Genomic DNA, 17,134 nt, shown 5'->3' on the forward strand with positions numbered 1-17,134 from the left:
TATCAAAATCTCCACATGAGCATCCGATTAGCAAGCCCCAGGAGCACCCCATCTCTCCCTGGGCTCCCTTCCCCTCCTTCTCCTCACTCGCTCAGAGCTGAAATTCATTAGGTTCCTTCACTGGTGGCCATTAGACTAACTGTGTTAGTGTGGTGGCGTATCCCCCGCAGCCTCTCAGCTCATCTCCAGTAAGTGGATAATGTCTTTAGACTGATTATGAGAAAGAGAGATGCTATTGAGAAGGCGCCCTGCAGCAGTGAACCTTGGGCAGACGAAATATTTTCACAGAAGCTCAGGTGTTCCTCTCTTCATAACAAGATGGGTAGGCAGAGAAAGGAGAGCGAATTGCCTTGTTCCATATATGGATATGTGTATTTTTACTTTTCCTTTTGTCAGATACAAACCATGGAAATTGGAAACATAAAACTAATACATATCACTCTCCTTCACATTCGTCTTTGTTTTTGTATCAACACTTACAAGCATATTAACAAACTGCATTATACAAGTAATTTGCCCTCCTTTCCTTTCCTTGTAATTACCTCCTTTCTCACACTTCACTTTAATGCTTTGTGAATTCCCCAACTGGATTTTTTTGCAGACTCGGTGGACCTCTTCCTCTTCCAGGGTCACTGGCACAGCCCTTAGTAGCTTATGATTGACAGATTAAGCTAGGAAGTTGTGTTTTAACTCTCACACCTCATTGGTCCTAGGGTTGAGAAGCCTTTATCAGGCAAACTCTCTGTAGACCTCCTGACACACACTTAGCTGTTCTCATATGCATATTTCATATCCAAGTCTCTAAGTGAGCACTGCTGCCCCGGTCATAGGAAGGAAGAGGGGATATGCACAGAAGGGGGAAAACCTATGATGCCCAGAGACACATGCTGTGACCTGTTCCAGAGTACGCTGAAATGTTTGCCTTTTCTAATTTTCTTCGTATTCTGCTTAGATTGGGGACACATGTTAAAGGAACAGTATCTTGGTGTAAATCATGTTTATAAAACGTGTTATTGTGACTGTTGTGATCAGCTGCATGGAAAGTGCAGTTTACAGTTGTTTTGGGATTTTTTTTTTGAGAATCAGAGGTAATCTTTTTGCTGGTGACATTGCAGGACAGTGTAAAGGTGTAAATGTGATTATGTACTTAAGTGATGCAAGTTTATTTGTGTGTTGTTTTATATTGTAAGAGCATAGTGATTTACACCATGCTTAAAACGTTTGGTTGGCTGCAAATCCTATTAAAGCCAAAATTCCAATATTAAATCCTTAAATGTGCACCCTGTCAGTCTCGGTCCACATGTACAGTGTACACATCTGTTGTGAAACTGGACACATATTGGATTAAAAGTGATCAGCGTACATTCAGCAAGTGATTAACCCATCAACGTGTTAGATTATAACATTAGACTATTTGACTTTTCTTTGTTTAATGAGTCCCTCCATCCCCCCTCCCCCCCTGCGGCTCTCATGCTTCAGTGTGAAGAGTGTTAGTGGCAGGGGAGGACGGGTCCTGACACGTCTCCGAGCTGCTAAATGATCACAGCCAGGACGTGCGGCCTGCTGAGTAATTGCTTCTCATTTAAGGGATTCTACTTCTAAACAATGAGAGGTAATAATACCTTATTAATGTCAGGCTGGCTTGTCACAATGTGACAGATTTACTGTTAAAACAATACCACTGGAACTGGAGAGCAGACCTGCATTCAGATGAGATGTCTGCGTGCGGACTGTGTTTCCAACCCTGACGTCACACCGTGCAATCCTGACAGTAGCACACTTAAATCCCCATGATTACACTGATCTCAATTAAAACCATTTTCTAAGGGGTTTCAACTTCAGTTTGCCCAGCTTGCTTTACAGACTAGAAATGACCATTAACATGTTATTAGACTTTTTAGATTTGGCTGTATTAGAATTTCTTTAATCATATGTTAAATTTATTCCACCATTGTTTGATGAAATGTTTTGAGAATGTTCTCAATGAATCACAAAATCTGTGTGTGTGTGTGTGTGTGTGTGTGCGTCTGTGTGCGTCTGTGTGCGTCTGTGTGCGTCTGTGTGTGTCTGTGTGTGTGTGGGGGAAAAAGGGAAGGAAGAAAGTACTCTGTTTAACTGGAGTGCTGCTTGGCCCCTACACCTTTTAAGACAGCTAATGATGATCTATTTCTCCCTGACGGCCCACAGTCTGGGAGCAGGAGGAGCACTGTCTGTCATCAAGTGCTAACAATCACTAATTAGCAATGATGTCTATTAACACTGCCACCAGTGCAAGTGTTCTTGCAGCTGCCATTCAGCACAAGGGCTGGCCATGGACTGGTTAGCTGGAGGCAGTCTTATCTGAACACATTTCATAATTGCATGAAGAATTCTGCTTCAAACTGGTAAGTATAAAAGCATATTCAGCCTGCTGTATGGAATTTATTTCAACACTATCATTTCAACTGTTTTATCGAATGTTGCTTAGTGGAATATTCGTGTCTCTGATGGCAACTATAGAAATTGAACTTGACAAGGCTTTTGATTCACTTTTAGCATGGAACTCTCTACCATGCCAGAGTCCTGGAGGGGTCCACTCCCTGGCCCAGCACTAACTGCAGCTGTGGCACCTCCACCTGAGCTTTAGCATTCATGAAGCCTGTGCTCCCTAGGACATCGCAGGAGAGACTAGTACTTTCCAGGCCAGAGAGCCGTCAGCACAGCTCAGGGTGAGCCAGAGCTTTACACCAAGCGATTATTGCAGATCCATACTCAGGCCAAGCACAACACTGTAATGTATCATAACTTAAAGGCATGACAAGTTCAAAAGCTGCAAAGCACCGAGTTGGCTCATGGGAGCTTTTCCACCGAGAGGAACAGCCTATTTTCAGACACCTCGACTGTTGGTGTAGTAATATTGAGTGTGACAAGGAACCCTAAAGCACTATTAAGGTCTGCTGAGATTAGCATGCTGGTTCTTTAAACAATGAAGGGAAGGAGATACCGGTGACTGTAAAGCTGTTCCACAAAAAAATTTGTAACTTGCTCCAGAGTAGCACATTACAGTTATAGTTAAGTATTTCTGCCCTTGAGCGTTTAAATAATATAATATGACAGATTTAGATATTGTTGTAACATGAAGTAATATGTACCTGTCAGCTTGATTTGTCATCTAGTGCTAGATAAGTCTGTCTGTATAATAATAATAATAATAATAATAATAATAATAATAATAAATGAACAATAACAAGGTAAATTTATCGCGGAGTCTGTCGGTTTTACTGTTGTCTTCTGGTTCAGTCTGAATCCATCATAATTTGATTTGCATTCATTTGCATTAACTTACTGAACATTACATTGTGGAAGTTGGTATTTCTGACGCATTTCATGAAAACTCATTAGATTTATCCCTTGCCTGCTCACTGGTCTTAAAATATGCTGAGGGAAATGGAGTCCTCTTAAGCACTCAATATGCACGGCACATCTGCGATGAAAACAAACATTGTAATGTAGACTAGAATATTTAATGTTGTATATGTTTGCCTCATGGCTGTTTTTTGGTTTTGCTTATTTTTATTTTGTTCTCTTCGTTCATGTGAAAAGGCAGAGGAAAGTAGCGGTATTTATATTCGCTTGTGAAAATAACTCGTGCCATAGAAGAGTGATGAGGTTTAATTCAAACAAGCAAAGATTTCTTGAAAAAATGTCTTTAATATATAAAACAAGGGCTCTGTGCTGATGGTTAAGAGGAATACTCAAAAGTATTCAAAGTATGAACATATGAGGAGTATTCAAAGTGATTGTGCTGGTTCCAGAAGCAGCACCTAACCTTTTTCTCCACCGCAATAGAACTGATGACGTCAGGGATTGGGTTATTTCATCACTGTGACAAGCTCAAGCAAATCAAGTTATTTTTATGACCCCATTAAAATGAGATGTTTTAAAAATTATTGCTGAAAATAATTGATTGATCAACCAAAGAGTCTCTGTATTTAGAGTAAATAAGTGAACAAAGAGCTTTCATATTTATATCTCATTGACTGGTTGCTCAAAAGTGAACATAATTCAATGATTAAATAAAGACAGTCATTGCACAGCACCTACATTTAGGCTGCATTTACTTTGTCAGAGTGTGTTAACCCTCTGCACATTTCTTATTCTGTGACTTTAATTAATGTACAGTGAAGTTTTGCTTGGTGTCCAAGCTAGATTTAGAAACTTGTAATTTTCTGCATTTCCCGTAGCACTTCGTGCTTCAGCCATTGTTTCTGCATAAGATCAGCTCCCAGCTGAACTCACATCCTGCCTGAGGAGGAAGTGCAATGCCAACACGAGAATGTGCTCACATAAGATCTTTTTTTTTTTTCTCCAGTTTTGCAGAACCTGAGAATGTAATGAAGCCTAATGAAGATGTATTAGAGAGTGAAGTGGCTTTGACCACTTTGTTAAATGAGCAGGGCAGTTAACATTCCTCTGATGCAATGGAATCCCACAGTGGAGCTGCTTTGGCTCAGAGCAGGTTTTGGTATCAGGATCATAATAGTTCTCTTCACCTAGCTGGGGAAGTGTTGCCAGGTTTGATATGCCACCACAATCTTCACATCTCAGTACTATTTATTCAGATGATTACTTAAGTCAAAGAAGAACCAAATTTGGGCCTCTGAACCTGAAATTTTTTGCTGGCTTGAACAAACGGAGACCCAATATCGCTAAACTTGCAAAATATCATGTGGTAGTTGGCATGCATTGGACTGAGAAATGAACACATTTCATCCATGACATCACATGACATTTGGTTTATTCTGGCAGTAGAAACCAAGCTCTGCTGCTGTGTGCTGTTAATTGCCCCATAATAGTCTTAGTGAAAGCACCAGGCACCATGGTGGGTTAGTGTGGGGTCCTTCTGTTTGCGATAGTGCAGGCCTCCTTCCTTTTAGCTTCGATACCACTCGGAGGCACTTGTGGGATCAGGTATAATGATGTCTTTGGCTGCCGGCACACTGCAAATGAACTCAAAGCAGCAGTGTTTATGGGCGATTGGGCTGCTTGGGGACAGATCAGAAGCAGGCCTGTAGCTTAGGTTCATGTTACAGAAAATCCCCAGACAACCGATCCCAGATCGGTTCACTGCTGCTAAATGTATAATGAATGGAATGTCAAATCTGACTCTACATCAGCAGTGAAGGACCTTTCTGACAGCTATGCGTCTATGGGTGATAAGACCAGAAGGACCTTTGAGGCTCTGATTATTTACAGACTTCTAGTGAACAAATGACTCTGTATTCCTGAAGTATCTCAAAACTCAAGAAAAATAAGTTTTTCAAGTAGATGCTGTTATATTTTGCTTAGTTATTATGCAATTTATTTGTATGATTTGATACCCAAATCCCTATTTTCATAACCATTTTTTGTCTGTTCCTATTTGTGTGTCCTCCTAAAATAAAAACAGCTGAACAGGCAGTTTTAGACTATTTCTACTACTCCAGATTTATGAAGAGAGTATGAGGTGGAGGAGGAAGAGGTGGAGTTTTGTGGTGTGTGAAAGAGAAAGCTAGAGAATGAGAGGGAGAGGCGGTTTTGTCATCATATCTCCAAAGCCTCAGTGCTATGGTAGGTTCATGGAAAACTACTTAGAACTCCAGACGTGCTAGGCTTGCCAGAATCAGCTCCAAGTCCAAAAGGAATTAATATTAATATTAGCGCGAGTCGACCCTGACATGTGCAATTTAGGCCAGAGCCTGTATAAATCTATCCCAGAAGCCCTTGCTTCCGGCCGGCTGGGACCCAAAGAGCTTGGAACGTGGAGAGTTGAGTGTCTGAAATATCCATCGGCCAATTATCTCCCTCGCCCAAGCCGAGCTGGGAGCTCTATAAAAGCCACTCTAAGATGGACTGAGAGGGTGTTTTTTCATTCTTTCACTGGACGTGGCTGTATTACTTCCCTTTTGACAAGCACTTCAATTTTAAACACAAAAGGAATTCCGCAGTTCATTTATCACCTGTTATAGATTTGGTCTAGGTTACAGGTAATCATGTAGAATTACCCAGAACTACAGAAAGAAACCTCAACAGACAATTATTGAAACATTGTGGATTAGTGCCATGGAAATTTTTTTAAATGTTTGCTTTTGATTAAGCAAGTACTCATGTAAGTTATGTAGTTATGTCACTTTGGGTGACCTTAAAACGGTTTCTGGTGAGGGTAAGAATGGTCAAATAGCTTATCCTAATTATATATTGTTAATCACTTGCTAAGCATTCAAATCATACTTTCAAATATATCTGCAGTTCATCATCTGTTACAGAACTGACCATTTCAAACTTAAAGATAGTGGGCTGTGTCATTCAGTTTGATGTTTTCATTATACATCTCTCAAAGAATAAAAAAAAATAAAGGATGTTGGACTTGTACTTTAATGACCTGTTTCCGTCAGTGTGTAATGAGAGTAGGATTTTAATTTCAAGATATTTCTGACCTTATAGATTTTTGGACCTAGTTTCAGGACTTTTGTTACAATGCAGTGTGTAGCCAGCACTTAATGTTCTCTGCACCTGTGTAATATATGTTAGTGATTTGACTGCTTAAGCTAAGCTGTGTCTGTCATGCTAGCTTTTTCCACCTGCCTATACGTTTATTTCTCCAACGCCTGGCTTGCGGCTGCTTGTAGAAGAGAAGACTTTAGTGTGGTAATGTGTTTTCGTGCTGCCGTATGACTTGCTGGTGGGGAAAAAGAGACGTCAGCGTGAAAAGCCTGAAGGAGTAATTATGACAAAGCGAATGGAGCAGGCTAAAATTTGGAGTTTGTCAAGAGTGATGGATTGACTGTGCAACATCTAATAATATCTTCATAATATTTGCTTAAATACCCCAGGAAATGAATGGCCAGTAAAATGGCAGGTTCCATTTACACCTTTTCGATCTTTTCTTTCTTCACTCTCTTTTTCCTTAATGTACCACCACCCCCTCTCCCCACATTGATTGTCAGTGGAAAACTCAAGGTTACAGCTCTTCGCAAGATGCCTGTTTCTCTGCTCAGTGCTGGAACAACTTACGACTGTAGTGACTATGTCTTTCCAGAGTTATGAGTGTTGCTATTGATTTTGAGTAATTGATTATTAGGTTCTTAAGAACTACTGATTAATTGAGTTGCCAAAGATTTTTATTTATTTATTTATTTATTTTATTTTTTTTTTAAGAGACAGAAAGTAAGTTGCAGGGACTTGACTCTGTATAACCTTCAGAGTCAGGCTAGAGTTACAGGTGTACTTCCTTTCCCAGGCTCAGAAGAGAGGATGCAAATCTCAGTGCCTGAGGAGGGATGCAACCTAGCCAACTATTGTTTTCAGTGTGCACACTCTCTCTCTCTCTCTCTCTCAAGAGGCAGGTGGATGATTCTGACTCAAGGGACGGGATGAGAGAGAAAGGAAACCTGAGAAGATAGGAGAGAGGAGAAGTTTTCTTGTACACACACACAAACACACACACACTTATGCACGTTCACACACATGCACTTGCAGACACTGAAACATGATACTTCCTCCAACCCCCGCACACCATCATGCCTCACTTCACAACACCACCACTGCAACAAAACATCAACATAGTCATTGATTCTACTCATGGTAATTAGATACACTGTGTATGGGAGGAGTTGAAGACATCAAAATTACAGTAATTTAATTGTATTTTTTTTGTTGACAGACAAGAGGTATATCACTCTGTGCTATAATTGGTTACACTAAACTTTATGTGTAGTATGCCCTGACCTCATTTGTCATTTTAGAAGTGGACTTGCTTGCTTTGGATGCATGTGTCTAGTTGATTGGCTCTCAGCCGTGAGCTTTGTTGGACAACTTGTGTGCTGTGTTTTAAATGGAGCAGTGAAATGCTGCGATGCAGAGTTTTGCTGAAGTAACTTGCTTTTGGATTGTCCTCTCTGGGTTTCCCATAGGAGAATGTGCATACACAATTAGGAGCATAGGCTGGGTTAGGGTTACGTTCAGCTGTGTATAGGAGAAAGGATCAGTTTCCACGATATTTCTAAAATTATCTTCTTTTGTGTGTAAGTGTGTGTATGCCTGTGCACATTCTAATTCAGTCCTCAAATATACATCTGTATTTCATGAAAAAATAGCAGCTAATATGACTTATTTGGGTGCTAGTAGTTTGTGTGTGTGGTGTGCATGAGGGAATAGTTTTTATATCTTGGTGGAAACCAAAGGTTCCAAAAAGTATAAAATAGCTGGCAGTTTTGGCCCTGTGGGGACATTTGGCAGGTCCCCATGAGGAAACCTGCTTTTTTTGTGTACGAAAAACATTAGCTTTTATTTATAAAAAATAAATAAAAGTGTTGAAATATTTCATTTTGGTTACTGAGGTTAAGATTAGGATTAGCTGCATTAATAATTATGTTAATGGGAGGTCCTCATAAGGATAGTAAGACAAACATGTGGGTGTGTTTGTTCTTCCATTTGTTACTTGCTTTCACTCAATCAAAAACTCAGAAGACACACTGCAGTATTATATGGTAGATTATTATCAATAATCAACTTGTCTTTTTCCTCTCACATAAACCTGAGTGATTTCATGAATAAACAATGCCAGCTAACAATAATATAGATGGAGTGGTGTAGGTGGTGTTGAGGGGGGTGCTTCCACTCATACTTTGCTGTTCTCTAAACCTTGTGTGTGTGTGTTATTCTCTGATTGCTGCCTGCAGTCTCTGAGCAGATGAATTTCAGCAGCAACATGATTATCCTCATCATGTTACCATACCCGGTCCCTGCGTAGAGGCCTGCGTTTTTACAGAAACTCGACACCAATACATCCAGTGTTTATTTCACACGTTTATTTTCTCAAGCAAATCTCTTCCTTCTCAATTCATCCCACTCTTCTCTCTATTGTTAGAGGAGAGGAAAAGAAATGATGAGAAATCCCAAAACACCATTGCTGAGGGGAAACGGATCAGAGTCACTTTTCCTTTGCACTTATAGCTTTCACTGTAAAGCTCCATTCCATGATTTTAAAATATAGCCTCACCATTTCGAATATCACTAGGGTTACAACTTTCTGGTGTTTTTGGGTTTTGCGTATTGGGGTTATGTGCACTAATATGCCTATTAAATGTGGCACATATTCTCTACAGTGCAATCTCATAAATAAGAGTTCTTCAGGGGTTCTTTAAGGGTTTACTGGATAATTAAGGGCTTTTAGCTTCCACAAAATGTTCACTTTTCTTAAAGGGAAACTCTGTTTTAGGGTTCTGTATAGAATCTTTAAAGGTTCCCCAAGACAACCAACAAACTCTTAAGGGTTCGAATAGTGTATAGTTTACTCTCGATTTTCCAACCTAATACTAACTCAAGTCAGTGGTAACTGCATACCTTAGTGTTGGGCGTTGGGAGAGAGAACAAAAATGTGGACTTTCTGGAGACTGGTTTGGGAAACACTGGTGTACTATATGTGGGATTATCATCAGTAATGAATAGCATGTGAAGCTTTGTGTTATCTGTCCTTGGAATCCTCTTACAATAGTTTGCTTGAGGTACGCATCTCCACCCCATGTATCCTCTAAACCTAGTCAACTTATTCCACTTTATTCCATATGAGAGCCATCATAGTTTCTCTTCATTCCTCCAGGGAGCCCTGTTCAGATGTGCTCCAAGCCTCTTGAGGACTACGTAACAGAGGTTGTACCTTTCAGAGAGCACTGCTTTCATCCTCCATCCCAGAGCCTCCATGCTCCATGGGTCTTTGATGAGCCAGACTGAAGGTCACTATCCAAATCAGGGTAATCTGTCAGGATTAGGCTCACTCCAGAGACAGGCGTCCTTGTAGCAGGGTGACATGCTGCAGGTGGCCACAGTTACAAATGGCAGATAAGCTGAATGGTGTACAGCCGAGGCCTGTCTACTCAACAGGCAGCACTTTATGCTTGAAGAGAGCCATTTTCACCCCTAGGGAGAATCTAAGAATGGGTGTTCAGGGTTTTGGAAGAAATAATGTAGACTGGAAGAAGAAATGTAAAGATATTACTGCGTAAGTTACTGTGTAAGTGAAGTGATGATGGTATAAGTTTGTGTAATTCAGGATAATTTGTAGTTGATGAAAAGCAAAGACAGTGGGTTCTAATGACTTAATGTTTTGTCAGTTTTGAAAGATATTTAGGTTTTGAAAGATGACAGATGTTTGAGACAGATTTAGATTTTGAACTTTAATATCCCTTAGAGTTTAAAAGTTCACAAGCTCAATAGTGAGCATTGGGTCAAGTGTTACTCTAAGATTCCAAGTGAAGATCATTTACATTAGCATTTATTTCTTTGGCAGAAGCTTTTATCTAAAGTGACTTCGTCTCATCTCTCTTTCTACACGCCTAAACCAAGCAGTCAAGAACAGTGAATTACCTGTTAGACATGTGTTACAAGTTGGTAGAGACCAAAAATGTGGTCCTTCTGGGGAACTCCAAAGATTTGGGAAACAATGTTCTATTATATTGTGGATTATTAGCAGCAATGAATAGCATGTGAAGCGTCATGTTTTCTCTCAACACACCTAAAGTGGGCATCTATGAAACTGTAGGTTTCTTGCCATTATTATTGCTACTATTAGTCTGTTATGCTATTATTAGCAGAGCATTGTATGCTATTATTATTAGCAATTATTAGTAATTATGAATTATTAATATATTCATTTTGTCTTAGGGAGCTTTCCTTGCCACCTTCACCTTCTTCTGGCTTGATCATTAGGGATAAAAAAAAAATTATGTTCAGAATTTATTACATTTAATTTTATTACATATTAGATTACATTTCTGTAAAGCTGCTTTGGGACAGTGTCCATTGTTATAAGCACCACACAAATACAATTGAATTGAATTAGTGTGTGTTTTATTATACATTAAAAGAGTGGTATTTGTAATGCAGTTGACTGCATGCTAAATATTGTTTATATACTGCAGAATTTACAACACTGTCAGTGTCACGAGTCGTGGTTGAGCCAGAAGCAGGTGCAGATAATGACGTTTATTGAAGCAACGTACTAAGAAACAAAGACACTAAGACAACTTGACAAAACACTGTGGCATGAAACAAAACACTGAGACATAAACAACATGAGTCTAAGACAACTTAACATAATACTGTGGCAAAACTAAACATAAACTAACAAGATCAAGAAACATGGAACACAGCGGTCTAAGACAACGAAAGACAAGCACATAGTGTAGACCAGGACTATATATACACATGAGTGCTCATTAACCAAAACGTGAATCAGGTGCAGGTGGTCATGTGACAACTAGAGCAGTGCAGTGGCTGATGAGAAGTGGAGTCCAGAGTTTCTTGATACGTGACAGTCAGATTTATCCTCACTTTCACATCACTGGCAACTCTGCCTCACTCCCTCCATTTTTTCCTCTGTAGCTCTATCAGGTATTCAGTTCATCCACTGACCAAAAACCCAGACATGTACATAAATATTTCAGAGGAGCAGGGTTTGGGAACTGAGTGAATGCAGAGTTAGGAGTTCTCTAGATTTTGTTTTCTTCTCTAAATTGGTTTTGTCTTTATTGAAAATTAAAACAAACAAACAAAAAGTTTTGGACCATATTCTATATAAACTTCAGATTACTTCTTGAATATGCATGATAACTTTTAATGTGAACCAGTCTTAATACATAATAGGGAAGTGAATGGCACAGGACACGAATGCCCATCATGCTCCGCGACCAGCAGAGGGAGATAAAGGAGGCAGTCTCTGGGGGGATGAACCGATATCTCTGAATCAGAACATATTTATTCATTTGTCTGAATACGAAGACAGCTGCTGGCATTCAACCAACAGCTCGTCACTGCACCTCTGTTCAATGTGATAAAGAACAAAGTACCAGGAGCTAATTTGAAGGTCAGTCATTCTTCAGTGAGTGGAAAGCTGCTCTAAAAACAAGGCTTTGGGTCAACTATAGCATGTAGTTGGCAGCTGTACCTCTCTTAGATCTGTCAGGTACCTAAACGAGTTCTGAGAAGTGTAAGACAACATAAAAGAGGTGTGAAGCTTCCTGTCATGGTGTTTGTTCAGACTTGACTTAGCTGGCAGTATCTTTCTTCGACTTGGATGAACTCTCGTTGACACAGTCATTGTTGTCTGCTGTGGCCATCTCCTCATTTTAGATGATGCACATGCACACACACCTGGTTGAAAGTGGGAAAGGACAGAATTGTAAGTTCTTTGGGGCCTAATAGAATCGAGCTCTAATGTAAAATCTAATGTCCGGCCTGTTAGATCTTCCTGTTATTGCTTGGCTAAGGGGCTGAAGATATGACATAAACACCAATATGTATATGTGTCTACCCTTTTAAAGAATGCGCACACACACACACACACACACACACACACACACCCAACCACATAGCTTTACCTGAACAATTATGTTGACCCAGTCCTCAACTGCGAAAATGTTAAGCTTCTCCTAATGACAACAAGCATAGAAAAAAAAGCAAAGACGGCTTATCAAATTACCCTGCCATCTGTCCACAGAACTTTCATTTGGCATTAAAGGCACTTGAGTATCTGAGAACAGGAGTTTAGCGCTTTTAGGCATCTGGATTAGCCGTGTTGACAGGAAAGAGTGTGGCAGTGTGCAGGAGTGATGAGGTTAATGACTACCTGTGCAGGTGAGAGGAGTGTCTACTGAGGGGCACTCACAGTGCCTATCAAAGTGGCAGTGAAAGCAGGCCTAGTGAGCCGGGACGGCCTTGAAAGTCAGAGTAAACAGCAAAGTCTGAATGACAACACAGGAATGTGGGTAAAAAACACTTTAATGGTGTTGTGTGCTGGTTCTGCAGGGCAGGTCACTGACAGAAGGGAGAGGTGGAAGGGCGAGACCTAGTGGAGGCAAGAGAAAAAAGGGAGATGAGCAAGAAAGCATGTCATGTGTCACATGAATATTTAGGGTGAGAACTAGGACTAGAACATCTCAAGGATGAGGAAAATGTGATTTGTTTTTGATGTGCTAGATACAATTGTACAGGGACACACACCATTTCAAACATCTGTTGATTTCCTGCAGCTTCAGGAGCACTTTGAAGCATACTTATTAAGGACTATTGTGTAAAAAACTGTTTCTCTTAAAACTTTGTGTACTACACTAAACTTTTTTTTTAATCTATCCATCTGTCTATTAATTAGGGATGCAAGCTAATACAAATGCATTATTCACAATGAACAGATACAAATACAGTATGATATGTGCACTATTCCCATTTGTTTGTTTGTCAGTTGTTTATTTATACTGATATTTGGACACTAAATAGATACAGACAGTGGCATTGTGTTAGATCCCTTCTATCTATCGGTCTCTCTGTCCATCTGTCTGTCTAGCTATCTGGCTATCCTTCTATCTGTTGCCACAAATTTGGAAGCACATAATGGTCTAGAATGTCTTTGTCTGTTGTAGCATTAAGATTTCCCTTCAATGGAACTAAAGAGCCCAAAACTGTGTAGAAAGGCTCATAAAGACATGGTTTGCCAAGAACTAGAGTGACAGAGCCCTGAGCTAAACCACACTGGACACCTTTGGGGTGAATTTGGAATGCTGACTGTGCACCAGGACTTGATATCGGTGCCTGACTGATAGGTAACCCACTCCATGTTAATGCCCATGGTTTTGGAATGGGCACTTATGAGTGTAATGGCCAAGTGTCCACATACTTTTAGTCTGTCTGTTTGTCTATCTGTCTTCAGTGGGTCTTGGAAATTTGTGAACCCTTTATAATTTTCTAGATATCTGCATAAATATGACTTAAAACATCATCAGATTTTCACAGAAGTCCTAACAAAAAGGTTTAGGGTTAGGAGAACCAAATTAAACAAGTGAGCCAAATATTATACTTGGTCATTTATTTATTCAGGAAAATGTTCCAAAATTACATATCTGTGAGTGGCAAAAGTATGTGAACCTCAAGGATTAGCAGTTAATTTGAAGGTGAAATTAGAGTCAGGTGTTTTCAATCAATGGGATGACAATCAGGTGTGAGTGAGCGCCCTGTTTTATTTAAAGAACAGGGATCTATCAGAGTCTGATCTTCACAACACATATTTGTGGAAGTGTAAGATGGCATGAACAAAGGAGATTTCTGAGGACCCCAGAAAAATAGTTGTTGATGCTCATCAGGCTGAAAAGGTTACAAAACCATCTCTAAAGAATTTGGACTCCACCAATCCACAGTCAGACAGATTGTTTACAAATGGAGGAAGTTCAAGACCATTGTTACCCTCTCCAGGAGTGATAAACCAACAAAGATCACTCCAAGGGTAAGATGTGTAATAGTCCACGAGGTCACAAAGGAACCCAGGGGAATTTCTAAGTAACTAAAGGCTGCTCTCACATTGGCTAATGTTAATGTTCATGAGACCCCCATCAGGAGAACACTGAACAACAGTGGTGTTCATGGCAGGGTTGCAAGGAGAAAGCTACTGCTCTCCAAAAAGAACATTGCTGCTTGTCTGCAGTTCAATGATCACGTGGATAATCCATAAGGCTACTGGACAGATAAGACCAAAATAGAACTTTTTGTTTAAATGAGAAGCGTATGTTTAGAGAAAGGAAAACACTGCATTCCAGCATAAGAACCTTATCCCATCTGTGAAACATGGTGGTGGAAGCATAATGATTTGAGCCTGTTTTGCTGCATCTGGTCCAGAACGGCTTGCCATCATTGATGGAACAATGAATTCTGAATTATACCAGCGAATTCTAAAGGAAAATGTCAGAACTGTCAGTGAACTGAATCTGAATCTGAAACTGAAGTGGGTCATGTAGCAAGACAAAAACCCTAAGCACACAAGTCATTCTACCAAAGAATAGTTAAAGAAGAATAAACTTAATGTTTTGAAATGGCCATGTCAAAGTTCTGACCTTAATCCAATAGAAATGTTGTGGGAGGACCTGAAGAAAACTGTTCTTGTGAAGAAACCCACCAAAATCTCAGAGTTGAAGCTGCTCTGTACTGAGGAATGGGTTAAAATTCCTTCAAGCCAATATGCAGGACTGATCAACAGTTACCAGAAACTGAAAGCAAATGTTCACATACTTTTGCCACTCACAGATATGTAATATTGGATAATTTTTCTCAATAAATAAATTACCAAGTATAATATCTTTGTCTCATTTGTTTAATTGAGTTCTCTTCATCTACTTTTAGGACTGATGATCTGATGATGTTTTATGCTGAAATATAAAAAGTTCTAAGCACTAAAAACTTTTAAGCATCTATCTATCTATCTATCTATCTATCTATCTACTGTATCTTTGTATCTGTCTGTCCATCTTTCAGCATTGTCAGCATATACTTCTGTAACTGTAATTACAACTAAGCTGGAGGATCTGACAGCATAACAGAAGATTTTGTGCAAGTGGTTTGGTCTCTCTGAACTTTGAACCTGAGTGCAGAGGCTGTAATGCACCTGCCACAGTGTGCTAGGACTCCTCAAGCCATAGCCACCTCGGTCTCCAATCAACACCTAAATGTTCCTCTGTGCACTGTTTGAAAAATAAAACACAGCTGTCCCTGACCTGTCTCTCACCTTGTGATGGGATGAAGTAAGTGTTCATGTTTCTGTCTCTGTGATGGGTGTGACACAGTAGTGTACACCAGTGTGTCTGTCTCTGTCTGTGTGTGATGGGTTGAGAGGGAAAGTGAGTGAGGTGGAAGTTGAAATTCTTGTCCCCCTAAGGGGACAAGACATCCCAGCAGAGGAACAAAAACAAGCCAGTATTAGTAACAGGATATGCCTGCAGCGTAAACTGGAAACTTGTACCTCCTTATCTAGGGGCAAGTGAGTTGCTTGGTATTGCTTTCCCATACATACCTGATCCCACTGATAAGATCCTGTTTGTGTATTAGAGCTCTCAGTTTACCAAAGAAAATCCCCTTCTATTAGCTAGCAGGTGAGAAAGAGGAGGCTAACACAGATTTACTGCGTACTCTGTAATGAACTACTGCTAATAGCAGCAAACCGCAGACTCAATAATGATACAATTACTAAAGTCATGAATCAATGCAAGTGTCACAGTGACAGACTATAGCACTTGCTATTGTGCTGTAGTTGATTAAGGTGTGAGTCAACTGTGTACGAAAGTCAGACGACGTGTGTCTACAGTATGTTTGTATCTTGGCTGGGTGATATTCAAATTGTTGTCAGTGTGTCTGATTCTGATGTGTGTATTTGCCATGCCCTCTGAATGACTGTCTCAATGAGTAACATTGTCTTTGTCTGTTTCTATCACTTCCGTAATCCAAAACTCAGAATGTCAACAGGTGATTTCAATGTCATTTCAAAATGCAAAGCTGGCATTAAAAATCACTGCCTGTATAATATATGACTCTCTCCAGTTCATTAATAGTTTTACTTGAATGTTGTTAGTTTCTGCAGTTTATTTAACTTCTATACAGGGTTCTATGAAGGGCTATACTATAAACTACTACACTTAATGGTTAGTATTATTCCACATGCTCATAAAACTGGTTTGTGCATTGTCTGTTCATGATCTATGCATTCGATAGACTTCTCTGGAAATTAGGTACGAGTCTCAGGGTTTTGAAATTTGAATTTCAATTTGCATTCTGTGTTTTACAGAATTACGGAAGCAAAATTAGAAATAATGGGGTGTGTGTGTCTGCTCATGCATGTGTATCTCTTTGTGTACCTATCTCTCTTCTTAATCATAAATCATTATGTGTCATCAGTCAACAGGTATAGGCTTTAAATGTTCATACTCTGTAATCCAGAGATCAAACCCAGTCATCTTGCAAAATGTATAGGAATCATCACTAACCATTTCATTCATTTTATATGAAATCTTTTTACGAGAAGCTATCCCTTATAGGGTTGTCACGATACCATAAACATATCTTATGATACTATACCAGCTGAAGTACCGCGATACTGTGCAATATTGTGCTAATTCATCATTCAAATCTACAAAATAAACCAAAAACAGATCAATATATATGAAAACAGACAAACCAAATTTTTCTCTGAATACTTTATTAATGAGAATGAATAAATGGCTATTGGAAAAACTCAAGAACAATCATACAATTGGCAAGCAACTAATTCAGTGTGCCACATATTTCATCTATTGTTCCCTAGAGC

The 17,134-nt window shown here is 39.6% G+C and overlaps 1 long non-coding RNA gene across 1 annotated transcript in view; it reads left to right on the forward strand.

Moving 5' to 3' along the window:
- The first annotated feature begins 2,045 nt into the window (after positions 1 to 2,045).
- LOC128605420 (uncharacterized) overlaps positions 2,046 to 17,134 on the forward strand; it is a 36,623-nt gene continuing 21,534 nt past the window's right edge. Inside the window, exons 1-2 of the long non-coding RNA XR_008385549.1 lie at positions 2,046 to 2,384; positions 2,536 to 2,708. This is a non-coding gene — a long non-coding RNA (uncharacterized LOC128605420). The remainder of the gene's footprint in view (positions 2,385 to 2,535; positions 2,709 to 17,134) is intronic.

This window comes from Ictalurus furcatus, chromosome 3 (assembly GCF_023375685.1).
Source record: "Ictalurus furcatus strain D&B chromosome 3, Billie_1.0, whole genome shotgun sequence".
NCBI lineage: Eukaryota > Metazoa > Chordata > Actinopteri > Siluriformes > Ictaluridae > Ictalurus > Ictalurus furcatus.